General features: G+C 47.1%; 1 protein-coding gene across 3 annotated transcripts in view; it reads right to left on the reverse strand.

The window, feature by feature from the left end:
- Positions 1-21,530, reverse strand: part of RPH3AL (rabphilin 3A like (without C2 domains)) — a 1,157,680-nt gene that overhangs the window by 893,226 nt on the left and 242,924 nt on the right. Inside the window, exon 1 of one of the 3 annotated variants that reach the window (XM_086954992.1) lies at positions 5,244-5,408. The exons of the other annotated variants lie outside the window; for them this stretch is intronic. The gene's annotated coding sequence lies outside the window, so the exon portion shown is untranslated. Of the gene's footprint in view, positions 1-5,243; positions 5,409-21,530 lie in introns of those variants that run through there. 3 annotated transcript variants of the gene reach the window in all.

Here is a 21,530-nt window from a genome sequence, read left to right on the forward strand (position 1 = left end):
CCCATCAGCCCAGTGTGTGTTCTACCAGTGAGTGGTCATTTCGGGCCACCATCACAATTTGCACTTACCTAAAAACGGTTAACTTAGTATCCAGCACCACAAAGCAATCTAATCTTGAAAACATTTTGTGTGCCCCCCAAATAAAAAATGTATTGTCGCTAGTCAGGTTGGCAGAGATGACATAGTTGGGTCATGCCCATTGCAGGGAGGAATTTGGCACGGTGTGTAGGTCCTGCTTGGGTGGGTGGTCTTGTTCTAGTTCTATCCATCTGACTGTCTAGTAACCCCTTACTAGAATCAGGGAGTTGTGATATTTGCTGATCAACTCTTTCAAGAAAGGTGGAAGTCAGTGGAGGAAGGGCATATATGCTTAACAGGGATACAGGATTCCCTAGTAATATTGAAAAAGCTACGATCTAAAACCCACGAGTCTCAATCCATGTTTTTTCTGGTATGAAGGGTAGGCTTTTTTGTTTTAACAAGCATCAGTACCCCCATAACCACTTCATGAACCTAAAATGCAATATAACTTAGTACCTGTACTGAAAGTGGGAAGGACATCTCATCACCAGGAGGTTTAGTTCCTCTAACAGCAGAATGTCTGCACCAAAAATGTTAGAAATGTCAAGCCTTGCCCCTCTTTTGATCTTATTTAATTATCCATTTATATTCAGGTTACAATGTGTATAGACTCACGTAGGGTGTCTACGGACATGTTGGCCATTTATACAGAGTAACAGTAAACACATCAGCCAAAATGAGGGACAGTTCCAACAATTAACTGCAGATAAAGAGCTGAAATTGACTAAATAACTTTGAAGAAACTACAAAGAGCACCATCCCCACATTGTGTAATTTACGGATGCAGTATACGAGAAACTTCTTAATGTTGGTATTATGTAGGGTCTTGTTAATTGATTTGATTCTGAAACTATCAGCTTTATTCGTTACGTAACTCATACTGATATCCTTAATCAATCAATTAAAGTTTTAATTGCTGGTACAGTGAAAAGAGTGTTCTTGTTCAGATCCCCCATAGGTAGTTAATAAATACTATTCTGGAATATATATATATATTTTTTAAAGCCCAACTTTTCAGTGAATGAGACTGTAATTTTCAACACCACAAGGTGTGGCACGACCAATGCCATCACCAATTCATAAACACCGAAGAAGCACTGGTGAAGCTGAACCAAGTAAGAACCGCAAGTAGCGTTGGTGGGAATGCGGGACAGGTATATGAATGTAGGCATTCTGCAAAACCAAAGCCACCATTCACACAGGAAAGATGAAATCTGGGCCACCAGGACCATCTTAAATGTGTCCTTCTGCAAGAAGGTGTTCAGAGAGTTTAGATCTAAAATAGGGCAAAGACTGTAATCCTTCATCAGCAAAAGGAAATAACAGAAGCAATAGCCAATCCCTATTTCTCGGGCATCGGCTCTATCTATGGCTCCTTTGGCCAAAGAAGCTGGCACCTCTTGAAGCAAGATGGACAGGTGCTCCTCCAAAAGCCGCTTTGATGTGAGCAGAAGATGCAGAAAGGAATGCGTTGTGTCTTACCAGACATAGCCGAGTTGTTTTTCATGTATTACTTTATGAACTTCTTAGCTGCATGATGGTAAATGTGCACATCTGTATAAATGCCTGGTTATCCTTATCCTCCAGCGTCTTCTAGTCATATGCCAGCCCCCACCAGGAGCAGTCTGCCTGCTGCTCAGCCCATCTTCAACTGTCACCACTCATCCACACAGGCACCCAGGCATTCCATGCATCACAGTCACACCAACATTCCAATACCAACTCTCACGCTGGCTGAGCAGCAGGGAAACAGCTAGGCTGAGAAACAAATACTAATACAATCAGGATATAACACTATCCCCCTCCTTTTAAATGAAAAATAAAAGTGCGATAACACATGAGACAAACTATAAACAAGAATATACATAAGGAGAAAAAGTTCAAGAATCAGGGAAGAAAAACATAAATACAACTTTGCAGAGGAGTCTGAACACTAAGAAATCAGAAAGGAAAGGTAACATTTTGGCAAGCAATAAAAACCCATCCTCCCTAACAAAACATTTCAGAAAAACGTAAGTAGAAAGGGGAGACCCACCTTTACACCAACACCAATGACAACAACTATAGGGTGAAACCAAATGTGTAAGGGACTAGACCCAAAAGATCAACTCTTTGTGAGGGTGTGAAACTAATGTACATGTGTAGCACAAGATGACTTAAACACAATGTGTACAAGAAGTGAGCACGAGATGGCTTACACACCCAGCAAAAACATGTGAGGCGCAAGGCGGCTTAACCACTAGACAACACGTGTGGAGCAGGGTGACTTACACACATAGACAACACCACGTGGGGCGCATGGCGACTTACACACTAGGCAACAGGAGGTGAAGCCCATCTCCAACTGTCACCACTCATCCACATAGGCACCCAGGCATTCCATGCATCACAGTCACCCCAACATTCCAATACCAACTCTCACTCTGGCTGAGCAGCAGGGAAACAGCTAGGCTGAGAAACAAATACTAATACAATCAGGATATAACAGAATGGCAGGGCACAGCCCCGTTGAACAACCTGAAGGACTCATTTGTCAGACGTTATATTTCACCACCCAAGCAGGAAATGTCGGATCCTGTCTCCCACAAGGTGGTCAAGTGCTAAGGGCAAACTAAAGCGGTTTGAAGGCTGCTGCTATATTGAGGGGGCGGGGGGGGGCAATGGGTCACTGAGAAGGCTTTTGCCTCTGGTGGCCTGGACAGTGTGTGCTTGAGCCCCATCCCCAAGCCTGAAGGGACTGGACTGCTTGTTGCAGGGGCATGGGCAATGGTATTTGCCAGTAAACCAAACTTCTTGAGTATAGCTAAAAGGGATGTAACTTCTGAGGAAATTGCTTAGCAGGAACAGAAAGGCCCAAGGAATGTGCCATTGCACGGCTCTCTTTAAAGCGTTCAGGGCTGAATCAGTCTTCTCTCCAAAAAGTCGAAACCCATTCAAAGTCATGTCCATAAGTGAAGCCTGCGGATCTCTGGGGAAGTCCGTGGATCACATCTACATGTGACGCCAAAGTACCATGCAAGTTTCAATTGCTTTGCCCAAGCCGTCAGACATGTCCTGTCCAGAACGTATCACGTATTTGACCACACCCCGACCATCCTGAATGATATGAGCTGGGGAGGCCCGAAATACTTCTGGAACTGATAATAAAATTACACCTACCATGTCCCAGAGCACATATGAATATTGCTCTATCAAACAGCTGGTACTGACCAATTGCAGGGCCTGACGATCCGATGAAAACATTTGTTTTTTGATTACCTCAATTCTTTCCAACTGTCTGTCTGTTTGTGGGCGTCTTTGAGGAAGAATTGGTTTTTAAAGCTGAAGTTGAAAACTTTAACTACCAGACATTCTGGCGTAGGGTGCTACGTTAAAAAACTCAAGGTCCTCTGGTGCTGTACTTTGGTGACTAGCTACTTGTCAGATCCCCAATGAGCAAGAATAATGCTAAGCATAGGTGTCCTGTAATGTTTCGGTCATGGCCAAACTGAACGGTAGCAGAGGTTCGGAAGAAGCCTGTCCACGCTGTCGAACTTCATTTAGAAGATGTGTCTAGACTTCCATAGAAGTAAGTGTTGTGCAATATCTCAGTGGCACAACATATCAGTATAGCAAACGAAGCACTCTCCTCTGTTGACCCAGGAGGGAAAACCAGCCCAGTACCCAGGGAAGTGTCTAACCCAAAAGCATATTCAGGAGGCACCCAAGGTGCAGAGGGCGGGTCTGCCAGCAGCAATCGGGATCGATCCCTCAAAGTACCTTTAATGCCCAAAGAGTTGGAAAGGTGCTAAAGGTACGCAACATGGCCTCAAAATGACACTGAGAGCCCGGAAAATTCAGGGTACATCAAGGTCAGCTGCAGGACTGGCTCCTTAGCAGGGGACCGGAACTCATACTGAGATCCACCCTGATGTCCATATAAATTCTCAGGCAGAGGGCGGCGGTACTGGGACAAATCCTTCTTCTGCATCGACTTCTACTTACCAGAAGACTTTAACCGTGACCAGGGCCTGTTGTGGGAATGTCCCTGAGAGTGGCAACAGGAGTTGGTTTGCGTCCTCGATCAGTAGTAGTACACCTTAATCTTTCAGATTAAGTCTGGTGCCTAGAGGTATTCTAAAGGTGAGGCATCTGTGGTTAGCAGCATAGATAAGAAGCGCTTTATGAGCACTTAATGACCCACAATACAAAATTCCAGAGTAATCCATTCATTTTATTTTTTACTGTAACTTCTCTCACTTTCCTCCAATATTACCTGCAGAGAGTTAACATTTGGCTGGGGCTATCATTCTCCATACTTAGACACATTTCAAGTGGAAAAGAGGCATTTGATACTTTCTGTGAACACACTGGCAGGAGGACACCACTTAAAGCACCAAGACAACATGTTACAGGGAACACTTCCTGCAGCGCAGGGAGGTCCAAGACCTCCAGATTGACCCCAACCTTTCAAGCGGACCCCATTCAGTCACAAGTTTATGATTGTCTGTGGAGTGGAGTAGACTCAGGGACCCCTCATCACATTCTGCACAGGGGGCATCATTTTGCGTTACACCACTGCCTTCCTGGGTGGAAAAGAGTAGGTAACAGCACCTTTTTTGAGGGTATATATAGGTCATGCGAAAAAGTTGAGAAAAAAATCTCACATGTGCTAATGACGAAATCCACTTACTGGCATGGCAATCTCACAGTGTAAATAAATACAGGCAAGAAGAAGTGTGCATGTTCGATTTGGGGATATTTCCATGCACACTGCTGGGGAACGTTGTAACTCGTCTACAAGTTGGAAACTTAACTCCGATCGTAGGAAGAAACCCACCACCACGCATAAATATCTGTTTGGAGACTCCGCAGCATAACTTATGTCTGGAAAAACGCCGAAACCCAGTGTTATCAGAGAGGACACAGGAAGAAAGAACTAGAATATAATCCTGCTTTTACAGTCCACCGTCACTCTCTAAACCGACCCCGGTGGAAGCAAAGAGAACTAGTAAAGAAGAGGGCACGGCGTGAGTTTAAACAATCTATTAGGATTATGGTTTTGATCAAACTGCGATATGTATTAAATAATGACATCACCACACTCTACAGGAAGAAAGGGTAAAACGGGAATACTTTTCATATAGGGCAAAACTTTAAAACATTAAAGGTTCATGGCTTACCTTGAATTATGAATAGCCAACAATATACAGACAGGTCGATTTTACCTATACATTAAAAAAGTGCATTTCTGTAATGCCATCAAGAAAACTGAACTTTCAGTGCAAAGTGAAAGTGTTCTGCAGCTCACGCCTTAAAATCCTCTCAAATGGCACTAGCTTTGAATTGCAGGTCACGTGACCCGATTGTTCCAGTAATAACATCCGGTTTCATAATAATCCCTGCAGTGTTCCTGGTTTAAAGGAACAGCAGCCCACTGTGAAGGAAAGGTGCGTGGATTTAAAACAACATACACGGTAATGAATGTAGGCACTTCAAACTCAAACTGAAGGCAAAGAAGTGCAATAGAATGCACTTTTTTTGTACAACTGCAACACACCAGCCTCTGTCTTGTGAATATCTTCATCTTTTTGCTTCAGGGTACTTTTTAAAGCGCATTATACTATGGATGGCAATTCAAAGCGCTTATTATTCCAACATATTAAGAAAAAAACAAAGCTTAAAAACAGTACCACCTTGTTCGTCTTCCTAATTATTGCAGAAAACGGAGTCCCGCATCGGAAAAAGGCACTCCTGCCCTTAACATTTTAAACATTTTAGATATCTTTGAAAGGTGCCATTTTTCATATTTAAGTAGGAGTCCCTCCTTTCTAGTCTCTTGCCGAGCGTGTCCTCCTCCCAATAGAGACCCCACCTCCTTTGCAGAATTCTGAATTTTCTACCTCCCCTGAAAGTGGCGACTGTACTCGCACATGGTCAGTACTTTAAGGCTTGCCTATTGTCATACATTGTTGAACAAACAACTTTACTTGCTTCCAGGGGCGGCTGGTGACATTTGAAAGTGGTGAGGCGTAAACTAATTTGCATATTGCACCGCAGCGATCAAGCGCAGCGAGCGAGCCCGAACCACCTTGCATCCATCCATACATCATTCATGCATCCACCCATCTATCCACCCACCCACCCTGCATCCATACATCATTCATGCATCCACCCATCCATCCATCATGCATCCACCCATCATGCATGCATGCATCCATACATCATTCATACATCCACCCATACATCCACCCACCCATCCTGCATCCATACATCATTCATTCATGCACCCACCCATCCATCCATCCATCCATCCATCCATCATGCATCCACCCATCATGCATGCATCCATGCATCCACCCATCCATCCACCCACCTGTAGTATTGTGGGATGTAGTCTAGTGGTTGGGGGGGTGGAGTCAGAGGGAGGAGCAGGAACAGGAGGAGCCGGGGAACAGGAACCAGGGACAATTAGAGTAGGGACAGGGTCAGGAGAGGATGTAAGAATAAAGCTCCAGTTAAGATACTAAGAAGTGTTTGTATTCATTTGTAGCACGATGCTACAACTGGCGACAAAGGTGGGATAGGCATGTCCTGTGCCCACAGAACCCTGTTGAAAGCACCCTGTCCAGTGCAGTGTCCCAAGAAGCAAAACGCGGCTGTGTGGAGCCGTGCTGCCGCCTAAGGAAGAGAGGCCAGCAGCGAGTGACTATCTCCCCAAAGCCAGGGGATTGCGGGGGCCCGAAAGAACCAAAGAAACGAGCGCCCGAGCGTCGGAAGAAAGGAAACGCTCAATCGCGCCAAAATGCGACTCACGCTCGATGCGTATAAATAAGCGTGCCCTCAGTGGAACAGAAGTCGGGTGCCCACCCCGACTCTGCTCAACACAGTGAAGAGTGCCCGGAGAGAAGGAAAGTGCCCCAGAGGACCTGCGGCCAAGCACCAACAAGCGCGACGAAAGCGGAGCTTGAAACAGAGCTCGAACGGCTCTGACGTCGGAAACCTCACCCCTGATGCGTGAGTATTAGCACGCAGACGCAGAGTGAAGAGCCTGGTGAGGCGCTGCGGGAGCCCACCCCGATCCTACCTGCTGGTCCGGCGTGCTGTTGGCCTGGTGATCAGGGAAGGTGTCATCGCTGGAGAAACCGGCTGTCGGTAAGTGCCGGTTGTGGCAGAGGGAGCCGGATGAGTGGAGAAATCAAAATCTCGTGGGAAACGAGATTCCCATAGCGGCGGCCATTTTGGAGTCAGGTGACTCCTCCAATCCCCTGTCAGGGATCGGAGTCGGCCATATTGAAGTCAGGCAAATCAAGTTAGAGGAACAAGCCTGGATAAATGTCAGTCAGCAAAAGGAACAAGCATTGATAAAGATAAATGAACAAGACTTGGCAAATGCAACAAGACAAACAGCAATCAACCTGAGGAAACAAGCATTGACAAATACAAGAAAACAAACATTGTTAAATGGGAAAGGAGCAAAGAAAACAAGCACTAGTAAAGACAAGAGAAAGAACGCAATAAACATTGGCAAATGTAGAGAGCAAGCACTAACGGAGGTAAAGGAACAAACACGGACAGAAACAGAGGTAGATGCAAGCCAACGAACATTGATACCTGCAAATAAACAAGCAGTGATACATGCAATTAGACAAACATTGATACATGCAAATCAACAAGCATTGGTGCATGCAAAGACAAGTATTGGCTAAGAGTAAACCAGCATTGGTACATGCAAAGAAACGCATTGTTCCATGCAAAGAGACACAAGCATTGATACATGCAGATCAACATTGGTGAAGGCCAAACAAGCATTGGCGAAAACCAAACAAGCATTGGATAAATCGCAGCAAAGGAAGAAAACAAGCATTGGTGAAGGCCAAACAAGCATTGGCGAAAACCAAACAAGCACTGGCGAACATAATAGAATCAAGCGTTGGCGAAAACCAAACAAGCATTGCCAACGTCCCAGCACATGACCAGACCGCAGGTTTCGACTAAAGAAGATCAACTACGAAGACGAGAAGACGAGTGAACAGCCCGTGCCCTGCAAATATGATCCATCAAAATCCTCCTCTCATGGCGGGGGAAGAAGTAGCACAACGGTTCACTCCCTGCATTGAAGTACCACCCCCAGGGGTGCAGACGGATACCTGGAGTCTGTGTCTCAAACGGAACCAATGGCTGGCAACATTGAGTGACTTCCTGGACGCCAATGGTGAACAAAGAGAGAGGAAATGTCTAATGCTGCTCCTCCATTTGGTGGGTCCAGAGGGCCGATGCCCAATCGAAACATTTTCCAAAGAAGACACAGAAATCTATAAAAGACTCCAAGAGAAGCTATGTGCCCGTCTCTCCGCACAAGCGGAAGTGGATCGAGAGCGCATCGCTTTCAACACAGCTCGGCAGGAACCAGGTGAACCATTGCCAACTTTCATCACTCGGTTAAAAAACCTGGTACAAGGCTGCCACTTCAACACCTTTACGAATGAGGACGCAGTTCGGCTTCGGATAATTGAAGGCTGCACAAACCCCGACACAAAACTCAAGATCTTGAGAGGAAAGTGGTCGCTAGAAGAAATCATCAGGAAGGCTGAAATTGGAATGCACATCAAGGCAAGAGACAGATCAAAGGACCCGAATCTGAAGGCAAATTATCAAAATGCCTGGACAGATGAAACTCGGAAAACAGACAAAACAAAAAAAAAGAGAGAGAGGGAAGGCAGACCAATGAAAAGACAACGGGGGAGACACAGTGACAAGGAGTACTCTGAGTCAATCAGTCAAAGGACAACCTCAAGGAGTTCTTCACCCTCAAGGTGTCATTCAAAGTCTGACCAACGGGAGAGACACAGTGACAAGGAATACCCCGAGTCAATCAGTCAAAGGACAACCTCAAGGAGTTCTTCACCCTCAAGGTGTCATTCAAAGTCTGACGAGGAGGAAGCGTCAAGTGGGACAGATTGCACCCCTGGACAAGAGGGCAACTTACACAACAAGAGAGTAAGGAAGACAAACTATAGAAGGAGAGCTCAAAATGGTCAAAACTGGAAGTCGGCGCAGGAACACTCTTCGTCAAGTCATGAAGATGAGTCTGAGGGAACATCCAGCAGGAGAACACATCACACCCATATCATGGGTGTCCGAGCACCAAACAAGTGGGAAGAAGGAATAGGTTGCATAAGACGAACTGGTCCTCCCCAACAACGAACAGGAAAAGACCAACGCATCAATGGCATTCAGGACACTGAAGAAACTGAGAAGCCGGTGACATGTGAGAAAGCCAAAAATGGAAAACCTCAAGACCAAACACAAAGAACAAGCACGTGGTTGTTGAACAACTTCTCAAACGAAACAACGTCAAAGACAGGTTGGCGAAGGCGCCCGGAGAAGCTTCTTAAAGACAACGCTGAGACAAAGAACAACGTGTCACGGTCTACTCATTTCAGAAATCCAGTACTTGATACCCTCTCTAAGGAACGCTTTAAAAGGGGCATGGCCAGTAGCTCCTCTGGTTCAGAGGGCGAGTCTGTCCGATCCTTTAAGATGGGTATGGCCAGGAACTCCTCTGATTCAGAGAGCGTGTCTGTCCGATCCTGGAAGTCGACAAAAGACTTCTCTGAACCAGAAAGCACGGCTGTTCAGTCCCGTGAGTCGACAGAGTCATGGTCCCGACAACAGCCATGGCATCAACCACCCGAACGCACCAAGGAACCAAAGGACATCTGTCCTGTCAAGAGCAACATGACACACACTAAAGTTTCTGAATACTCAGTCACTCCACAAGACAACCTATCGTGTCAGTCACAAGTACTTCCAGACCTAGATCAGACACCATCACCCCTGAAGGGGTCTGGGAGGCTGACTCAAAGGACCTACAAAGGGAAAACAGAGACTGTGGACCTTGGTCACTGGACGGGAAGGGACCAGCCAGTCACTCCGCAAGGAAAACCGGACGTGTCAGTAGAGAGAGATCATCAGATAAGAGAGAAGCATGCCTATGCACAGACAGCTCACGAGTCCGCCAGACAACCCGAGGCTGTGAATGAGTTATCGAATCAAACCAAGATAGTCTCGTCAGATAGCACCGTACTGTCTGGTATACATGACCCTGAATTGGAGGACAGTGTTGCCCTCAATCGGACTCGACAAAAGGAAGTAAAAGTGGTGAATGAGTTACTGAACCAAGCCAAGACAGTCTCATCAGATAGCACCATACTGTCTGGTATACATGACCCTGAATTGGAGGACAGTGTTGCCCTCAACCGGACCAGACAAACGGAAGTAAAAGTAGATGCGGGTGCTCGGAAGAGGACCAGAACATTATTCACTCATGAAAGAGATTGAGCATCTGAACCAACAGTAGTTACACCACTGGAAGGAGACATGCTGATTGCGGAATGTGAGAGCAGACAGTTCACACGCAACGTGATCAAGAATGCCCCAATTAAGACAACAGAAAGACTGACCAAAGTCAAGCCCACCGCGGATTCGACACTACTGAGGCTTGAAGAACAGGCTGTCCGCCAACCGGTATGGTGGATAGAAGAACTGCGAACACTGGGGACATTAAGCTCATTTTGTTAAGAAAGGGGGAGATGTAGTATTGTGGGATGTAGTCTAGTGGTTGGGGGGTGGAGTCAGAGGGAGGAGCAGGAACAGGAGGAGCCGGGGAACAGGAACCAGGGACAGTTAGAGTAGGGACAGGGTCAGGAGAGGATGTAAGAATAAAGCTCCAGTTAAGATACTAAGAAGTGTTTGTATTCATTTGTAGCACGATGCTACACCACCCACCCTGCATACATCATTCATTCATTCATGCATCCACCCATCCATCCATCATGCATCCGCCCATCTTGCATTCATGCATCCATACATCATTCATGCATCCACCCATCCATCCATCCACCCAACCATCCTGCATCCATACATCATTCATTCATGCACCCACCCATCCCTCCACCCATCCATCCATCCATCATGCATCCACCCATCATGCATGCATCCATACATCATTCATGCATCCACCCATCCATCTACCCACCCATCCTGCATCCATACATCATTCATTCATGCACCCACCCATCCATCCATCATGCATCCACCCATCATGCATGCATCCATCAATAAATCCATACATCATTCATGCATCCTCCCATCCATCCATCCACCCACCCAGCATCCATACATCATTCATTCATGCATCCACCCATCCATCCATCATGCATCCACCCATCATGCATACATCATTCATGCATGCATCCCCCCATCCATCCACCCAACCATCCTGCATCCATACATCATTCATTCATGCATGCACCCACCCATCCATCCATCCATCCACCCACCCATCCATCATGCATCCACCCATCATGCATGCATCCATCATCCATGCATCCATCCATACATCATCCATGCATCCACCCATCCATCCATCCACCCACCCATCCTGCATCCATACATCATTCATTCATGCACCCACCCATCCATCCATCCATCCACCCATCCATCCACCCATCATGCATGCATCCATGCATCCTTCCATACATCATTCATGCATCCATCCATCCACCCATCCATCCATCATGCATCCACCCATCATGCATGCATCCACCCACCCATCCTGCATCCATACATCATTCATTCATGCATCCACCCATCCACACACCCATCCATCCTGCATCCATCATTCATGCATCCATCCACCCATCATGCATGCATCCATCCATCCATCCATGCACCCATCCACCCACCCATCCACCGAACAATCATTATTGCACCCACCCGGCATCCATCCATCATTCATGTATTTTTATGACCATATAAAAATAAATTATGGACTCTAACAAGCCTTTAGGATCGATGTTTCAGGATGTGCCAGTTTACATATTACATCACCCCTACCTTTTTATGCTGGAAACCTTCTACCGCCCATGTATTTGCCATCCTGTAAGCCCTAGGTATGTACTATACAAATTCACATACAAACATACACCAACATGCATGCAATAATAAATGCATATATCATGCTATTCCGCCTCTACCGTTTGTTAACATTTTGAAATTTTATAACCTTAGTTCAAAGAGTACATTATATTTGTGGTGACAGTTGTTAACTCATTTTCTGGAAAATGTTTATAAAATGAAATCTGTTGAAGGCTGTTGTTGCAACTATCAAAAAAGAAATTCTGATAATTTTTACATTTCCAAAACCCCATGCCGTTGATAGAATTCACTTTTCGATGCCCTAATTACCCTATGATGACGTGCGAGTTAGCATCATATGACTAACTAATGCAGTTCGTATATGCACTTATGCTGAATTCATATTCTTACTTATTGCTTATATTCAAATGTATGCGTGACCATATTAGTTTCTTAGCTTAGCCTGTGTGCCACCATTTTGTGTAACTCTCTGTGCCTGCGGGCTCTGCTCGCTCATGCCCCTTCCGCAGGAATACAGAAATATACTAAGACAGCAGTTTTCGTTTCTCGGCTTACTGTGGCTGAAACTAACACGCCTCGTTATCTGTAATGTTCTCATGCCCAGAGACGCAGAAGCCTAGCTCCATGGCCTTGAGCAGAGATAATAATGTATCCCTTGCAGGTGCAGATGCCTGCTGTATGAGAGCATTGTCCACTGGTCTGAGGCTCGGTAACTTTCCGCAAGGGGCGTACCCCATTTACTGTATTGCATTATAATGTATTGCTGTGATGCAGAGAGTCAGTCCTCTCGTTCGCACTCCTAGGAGTGAGGTCGGACAGGGCCCTCTCATATGAGTGTTGTTTGGCCTAATAAAGACTTTTGTTTATTCTTCTCCACTGTCCGGCTGACTTCCTATAAGGTAATTATAGGTGAGTGCTGTAAGTCACTCCAGTGGATTTGAGCCACGCTTATCAGATGGCGCCCGAATAGGGACCCCGCGATAAGGATCTTTCTCACCCGTAAGTGGGTAGCAGAAGACCGGGGACCCGCTGGTCGGCACGGTGGGCCCGGGATCCCATTTGATGCCGAGCTTGGTTCTCGCAGCGCTGCCCCACCCTGCTGATCGGGAGAGGATCTTACGCCGGGGTCCAGAAGGCGGAACTTGAAGCTGACCGTGTTGGTCCTGGCAGCCGGAGGTGGAGAACGGTAGAGGTCGGTGCCGCCTACGGAAGGTGAGTGGTCCACCTGTGATTGCTGCAAGAACGGGAGTGTTCCGAGAGACTAGAGTGTCTCCGATGGTTGGAGGAGCCGGTGTGCTCCTGGGGCTAGCGTGCTCCGGGGAACTCAGAGTACGAGTTGGTGCTCTGACAGACTTGACGGGGTTGGGGACGTATTTCGAGGTAATTGTTTGTAGCGATCCGACCGAATGGTACTGTGGTGAAGGCGTGGCTCATTGTGGGTAGACTCTGGTGCGCTTACCCTGAACTCCTAGTGTGGTGATTCAGTGGCGGTGTGATCCGGGTTTCCCGCGGTAAAGTGCGCTGCGATCCATAGTGCCACACGGGTGGCGGATCTGTTCCCCGTCCTCAGAACAGTTAGCGTACTGTTCGGTCTGCGGTACAGTCCAGGTTCCCCAGGACTTGGTCGACGGGCCTTGTCCCATTTGGTAACACGTGTTTGGAGATATTGTATATGTGTACGTGGTTCTCTGATGTCCGTCTATATGTTTGTGTGTGAATGAACTCGAGTTGTGATTCAAGATAAAAGTAGTCAGTGGAGAAGTGCTACTTTTACGTCAAAGTAAAGATGCCGTGTTTTAGCAAGTTACGATTTTTTGGATGCTGTTGTCGACCCTCAGATACTAGACTGGCCGAGAGCCAACCTGCACCCCCTGAAGGGACACCGAGTTTTGATATGTATGTTAAACATGGACTGGTCCCGATCTTGTTTGGTACTTTGTGGCATCGATACACTGCTGATAATGTGGATTTACAATGGCCTTTGACGGGTTCTTTTGATGAAGCCAAGTTGGATTATTTGCAAGACAAATTGTTTGCTAGGCGTAGCCGCCAGAGTATGTTCGACTCTTTGCGAGTGTGGCAGAAAGAGGCCAGGAAACGTAAGATGCGAGAGGAGAAAGAGGAGTATAAAAAGTCCACCCAGACTATGGCGCAGAAAGCGAAGGAACAGGTGGGGAATGAGAATGCACTACGTATGGAGCGCGCAGATAGACTTTGTAGGTTGAAGGAAAATAAAAGTTACGTAATGCAAGAGGACAACCCAGATGAGATGGAGGACATTTTGAATGCCCGACCCCCTCCCCCTTATGCCCCACAGCCCTTGTACCCCTCCTTGCCACTCTCGGCCCCTAGTAGTGTCGCTCCAGGTCCTTCAGCGAGTGCCCCCCAACAATCCCTGCCCTCGACACCCCTCGTTTCTCTACTCCAGACCACTTCACCTGCCCCCTCACCATTTTCTTTAGCACTCCCTACTGTTTCAGCTAGTACCACCCCCAGTCAGGAGATGCTAACACCGAGTCGCGGCGCAGGTAGCGGATTGTTTTCACAGGTACGGAAGCTGCTTACACGCTCTACAGTTGGTTTAGATGAAAAAAGTATGGTGGCTAATCAGGCATGCCAATGGGCCAGGAATAATATTTATCCGTTCGAAGATATTTGGTCCACCATGAAAGATTTTGAGCCCTTGATGCAGCAGCACGCTTTGTGGCACATGTCTAGTGTATTGATACCGCTATGGGAGCAGGGATATGGAGGTGTGGCTCCGGCGGTTTTACGGGATATACAGGCTGGAGCGTACAGAACGAACACTGGGGTGAAGGAAGTGATGAGTAGTCTGCGCGCGCTATTGCAATACAGGAATGAATTACCCTCTGTTGGTACACCCCACTTCCCAGGTCTCCACCCAATGCGAGAGGTGCACCCTATTTTTCATCCCGAGGTCCCCGAGTTGTTAGACCCGGTCACGAGGGCTGTTACAAGGAACCGAATTGATGCGCATTTTCAGGAGCAATGGGTGTATACGCCATGGAAGAGAAGTGAGGTGTTGTCATTGAAGGCTCAGCTGCCGGATTCCAGAAAGAATCCGACCGCCTATTACAAAGAGCTTACGGAAGCGGCGTCTTCTACGGTGATGACGTTAGCCGATGTTGAATTGTTTTTCGGGCTTTTGGTCCCGGTTGATGTGTGGCGGCAGGTGAAAGGTACGGATCATAGGGAGGAACTGGGAGGTACATGGCAGGAGTTACAGGATTGGGATAAGGAGCGTAAGCCAGGGGAGAAGCCGAAGGCTGAAATATTAGCTTTACCGGGGCGCATAATAAAGTATATGCACTCCCTTATTCCCCCGAAAAAGGTAGATTGGGACAAGTTGACGGCTTGCAAGCAGAAAAAGGATGAGGCGGTCTCAGATTTCTTTACGAGGTTTGAAGAAACGTTCATGGATTTTAGTGGGCAGGATGTGTCACAGGATGGAGGGTTACGGCTCTTTGTGAACAGGTTTGTTACAAATTTATTACCTGAAATATCAGCTAGACTGCAAGCGTCGGAGAGCACGTGGACAACGTCCTCTCCTTCGGGAATACTAAGTATGGCGCAATACTACGAACACAGGGAAAATGAGAACAAGGACAAGCAGGAAAAAAAGGCTAAGGATTTAAAGACGAGGGTTTTGTTGCAGCAAGTGGCAAGAGGAAGGGGAAGAGGTGCGCCGTTGAGTCGCGGAGGCGGTTTTGGGAGAGGTGAGAGTAGGGAAAGGCTGGGACCGAACCAGTGCGCCAAGTGTAAGCAGGAAGGGCATTGGTGGCGAGACTGCCCGCTGCTCCAGTCAGGTACCGGTCCAGGAAGAGGACGAGGACGAGGTAGTGGTGATTTTGGGAGACAGGCCGCGCGATCAGAAGGAGGCGGGAGACCGGGAGGCAATTACTTTGACAACGGGACAGATAGACAACAGTCACAGAGGAGCGGGGGCCAGTATTACAACGATGATTACTCGGTGGACGATTTGACAGGGTTCTCCCACAACTAGGACAGCGTAGGACAGAGCATGGGACCAGTACTTATGGAAGTTGATCAGAGGGGACCTTATGTCAAAGGTGACTTAATGGGGTCTCAACAGAAATTTCTAGTGGATACGGGTGCAATGAAAAGTTCAGTGGCTCGTTCTCGGGTCCCAGGGGCGGCTCTGTCTGGCAAGAATAACATATCCGTGGGTTTCGCAGGAACTCCGGTGATTAGCCCCATTTCTAAACCTCTCACGTTAACGATTGGTCCTTTTACTGTTGATTCACCGTTTTTATTGACATCAAATTGTGGAGAAAATTTGTTGGGTTTAGATTTATTGAAGAGATTGCATGCCACCATTTATTGTTCTACGGATGGCGTGTACCTTACTCTAGGCCCGAATGTTGCCCGCCCACTACAGTGCTTTTCAAAAGACGACCCGCTGCCACCCGAGTTCCGAGGCATACCCGACAGCTTGTGGGATGTCAGTGATAATGATGTAGGGAAAATGGATATTGCCCCGGTGACAATAAGAGTGAAGGTGGGAGCCAAATTGCCCAGAATTCCACAATACAGAATACCTAGGGAGGGTGAGAAGGCCTTGTTACAAATAATTCAAGATTTAATACTGTCTGGAGTAGTGGAAGAGACTGATTCGAATATATGTAACAGTCCTATTTTGCCTATACTTAAAAGACGGTCACCTGATGCTACTGATCATACTCTTGATGTTTATAGATTTGTGATTGATTTGCGGCAAGTAAATAGAGTAGTGGAGCCACAATATCCGGTGGTCTCGGACATCACTACAATATTGACTATGATTCCACCTTCGGCCAAATATTTCTCTGTCCTAGATTTGAAAAATGCTTTCTTCAGTATTCCAGTACATGAGGAAAGCCGTTATCTCTTCGGATTCTCATTGGCTGGCCGAAGCTTCCGCTTCAAGAGAATTCCTCAGGGGTACACTGAGAGTCCGAGCATATACAGTCAGGCTCTAAAGGCACAATTGGATGACCTGGAACTTCCACCTGGCAACGTCATGTTGCAATATGTGGATGATATCCTAATAGCATCGGATGATGAGCAGGGTTGTCGGGATGCTACTGTTAAATTGTTACACCATTTGGCCAAAAGGGGGCATAAAGTGTCCCTTCCGAAATTTCAATACTGTCGAACGGAGGTCACCTACCTCGGTCACCTCCTTTCGAAAGTGGGGAGGAGATTGACGCCGGAGCGCATAAAAGCGATCACTAACATGCAAGTACCTAACACGCAGCGAGAGGTGCGCGCGTTCTTAGGCATAACATCGTATTGTCGTCAGTGGATACCTAACTATGCGTTACTAACAAAACCCCTATTGTATCTGACTACCAAAGAAGTGCGCGAACCCCTACCCTGGACCCCCGCATGTCAGGAAGCGTTTGAGTCACTAAAAACGTCTTTGTGTTCTGCGCCAGTTCTTGGGACACCTGATTACCAGAAGCCTTTTGTTCTTTACGTGCACGAGGCGGAAGGTTGCGCGTTGTCTGTCCTAACTCAGTGTTTTGGGGGGAAGCAGAGACCGTGTGCGTACTTCTCTGCAATGCTCGATAATGTGGCAAGAGCGCTGCCGAGCTGTCTGAGAGCCACGGCGGCTGCCGCGGTCTCTATAAGACAATCGGCAGGGCTCGTGCTGGGATCAAACCTCACAGTAATGGTACCGCATGCTGTGGACATTTTACTGAACAGGACACAGACGCAGCATTTAACAAGCGCTCGTCTGACGGGTTACGAGATGACTCTTTTTGCACCCCATGTAACAATTAAAAGGTGTGCCACATTGAACCCCGCCACCTTGTTACCTATCCCCACAGATACTGACACAAATGATGATGACATACATGACTGTCTGTATAGGACTGAGGAAGAGACAAAGGGGAGGGTGGATCTGACAGACAGGCCCATGGAAGAACCAGACGGGGAATTGTATGTCGATGGGTCCTGTTTTAAATTACCAGACGGCACATCGACAGCAGCATATGCAATAACAACATTACAGACGGTGGTAGAGACTTCTAGAATACCTTACAATTCTGCCCAGGCTGCCGAGATTATTGCCTTACTGAGAGCATGTGAGTTGAGTGAGGGGTTGGATGTGAACATTTACACCGATAGCCAATACGCCTTTGGCGTGGCTCATAATTATGGGCGACTTTGGGCAGAACGGGGATTTCTGACGTCTCACGGACAACGTATACAACATGGTCCACTGATATTACGACTGTTAACGGCACTGACATTACCCAAAAGATTGGCTGTGATAAAATGTAGCGCACACAAGACAATAGTGGACGATGTCGGGCGAGGCAACGCTTTTGCCGATGAGACAGCAAAAGAGACTGCTAGAGAAAAATTACCACGAATGTTTGTGGCAGGGCCAGCACGATGGGTCCCAGATGTTCATATGTTCGCAGACACGGTACAGAGTGTCAAGAACATACAAAGCAAAGCGACGGATGAGGAATTGAGAGCATGGAAGGATGGGCAGGGACGACTGGATGCGGATGAATGTTGGACAGATGTGACAGACAAGAGATGATGGATGTTACCGAATGCGTATGTCCTTCCAGTAGTGACGATGGCACATGGGCCTGCCCATGTGAGTGCCAAGGGTATTTGCAAATTGTTAGACCCGGTTTGGAGCAATAAAAATATTTCTAAGATGGCCACCAATTTGGTTCGTCAGTGTATGGTGTGTTTGAGACACAATCCTGGAAAGGGTACCCCTGTCCCAACGGGAAATTTTGCACCCCCCTCTTTCCCTTTTGAGGTGATTCAGATGGATTACATCGAAATGGAAAGAGTCAATAACTTGAAGTACGTCCTTGTAGTTGTATGTGCTTTTAGTAGGTGGGTGGAGGCGTTCCCAACGAAAGACTGCACGGCCATGTCTACTGCGAAAATGTTGATAAAGGAGTATTTCTCCCGCTTCGGATTACCTAGGGTGATCTGGAGTGATAATGGCACGTCCTTTAATGCAGAATTAGTGAAACAAATTAGTAAAGGTTTGCACATATCGCAGAAGTTTCATTCAGCCTTACACCCTCAGGCAGCAGGACTCGTGGAGCGGTTTAATGGCACGCTCAAGCTCAAGATGGCCAAAATATGTGAGAGTACAGGTCTCCGTTGGCCAGATGCACTTCCCTTAGCCTTGCTTTCCACGAGAGTCACTGTAAATGCAAAAATGGGCGTTTCTCCACATGAAGTGGTATTCGGCCGCCCGGCCAATATCTGGGGAGTGCCTAGGCCTAAATGTTTTACTGAAATACCTTACCCTTTGTTGACAGATTATCTGTATGCTTTGACTAAAGATCTTCGTTCTATTCATCAGCAGGTAGCAGACACTCTGAAGCCGTTGCCAGAGGGGCCTGGACACACCATCCACCCAGGGGACTGGGTCGTCGTCCGAAGATATCAGCGGAAGTCTTGTTTGGAGCCAAGGTGGTCAGAGCCGCGCCAGGTGCTCCTCACTACGCGCACGGCGCTTCGGATCGACGGCAGGAAAGCGTGGACCCATGCCTCTCATGTGAAGAGAGTCCCGCTCCCGTTGCCCTATGATCAATGGGTACAAGATGGCATCGCTGACCAGGAGTCTGAACATATCCCGAGGTATGTTCCTTTCTCGGATGCTTCACTGATTGGAGAAGAGCGAAGCGGAATTGAGAATACTGTGAGCTCTACCACTCCTTTTGTTGCTAGCGAAGAGATATCGGAAAGTTCAGCATCTGCCACTGATACACCTGCTTTGTTTACTGACCCCGAAGTGCCAGGGAGCACTCGCTATAATTTGCGGCCCCGAACAAAATAAGCAACAGTGCTGGAATATGATGGACTAAATACTGGAAGAAGGGCTTAGTGGACATTCTGAAAAAGAAGATTTAGTGGTAGGGATGGACTTGTAAGAGCCCTGGTGTTTAGCCGAAGATTGTGTTCTTTGAGACTATAGAGTGGCGCGGGGCCCGAATTAAGTGCTTCCCTTGTTTCAAATTGTTGAACAGCGACGTTGGAGTTAGGTATGGACGGTAAAAGCCTGCCTGTGAGGCTTTGAAGGACACAGGGAGAAGATCCCTTTCTAAGGGTTGAAGAACCCCTCTGGCCGGTTGAGGATTGTCTGGGACTATTTTTAGTAATAGTGTGATTTTTATCTTTTTGATTTTTTGACAACTTTGAACGATTATTCGAAATGTATCCCTTTGGGCGGCCCATTCCTGATGAGGAGCAGCCTTTTGCAGCTCCCCCGAGACGTGAGCCTGATTCCCCCTGGTTGGCCCTTCCCCGAAAGGGTAAAATAGTAGTTATAATTATAGTTTTAATTGCCTTTCTGGTGACTCTTGGAATACTGTTTTTCCTAGATAAAAACTATCCCGTTCATACATTTGCACCCACACCTACTGCTGTTCCGGAACACAAAATGATCACTGTTGATTACGGTGAGAGAATGATACGTAAAAATTATAAAGACAATGTTTTTATTAAGACTTTGCATCATGCACATGCCACTACCAACATGACAGATTGCTGGGTTTGTGGGCTTTTGCCTTCTGCTGCTTATAAGAAAGATAGATTCCTTGCTCGTCTTTTGACTCCGGTAAATAGTTGTGTGGGATGGTACACCCTTATAGGTCTTGTTAAATATTTCCAACAGCCAGATTCCCTAACTCCCCGACTGCAGAATAGGGGGTGGACAATGACAATGCGAGTACGCCCTTTGCCTTCAGCTTCCCTTGGACGAATATATACTGACGGACGTTTTGACCAGACCTTTATAGAGACATGTGAGAAAAGGTTGGGTCGATTCTTGACACCTAATGATACTGATAGACTTAGAGATAGTTTCATGAAATTGAACGCCACTTTGTCTTATAGGCATCCCCCTAAGAGTAACGACAGCTCCAAGTCTTTGATACCCCTGGCTGTGGTGGGTCCTTCTCCATTTTTCTGTATAGAGGGAAGGGGTCCCATAAAGGTTGGAAATAGCTCTTGTAATGTGACTGCTTCAATACGCCTGCTCGTTAGCCCCTCTTTGATTGCCCCACCCAGTGTCTATTTTGTTTGCGGTGAAAATGGATACTTATGGTTGCCCGAGGGTTGGGGTGGGGTGTGCTACCTGGCTTATATGATTCCTCCCGTGTATGTGGCTCCCTCTGATTACCACAGAACTCATCGACGATTCCCCAGTCCTCAGGAGCAGCCGCAAGAGCAGCGTAAAAGGAGGGAACTTCAGGTAGATGACGTTGATCAGACGGATACCTCGTATCAACAATGGACTGATTTTTCTAAGGGTTTGCTTCCTTTCTGGGGCCCTATATTCAACAGTAGAGCTATTAGACGACTCTCTAGGGTAATGGAAAAGGTGGTTCTGATTGAGGCTGACATTACGACTAACATATCTGTTGAGGTTCAGGCTATGAGATTATTTACGATCCAGAACAGGATGGTCCTTGACGTCATACTAGCTGATAGGGGCGGGGCCTGTCGCGTCATCG

Source organism: Lissotriton vulgaris, chromosome 2_1 (assembly GCF_964263255.1).
Source record: "Lissotriton vulgaris chromosome 2_1, aLisVul1.2, whole genome shotgun sequence".
NCBI lineage: Eukaryota > Metazoa > Chordata > Amphibia > Caudata > Salamandridae > Lissotriton > Lissotriton vulgaris.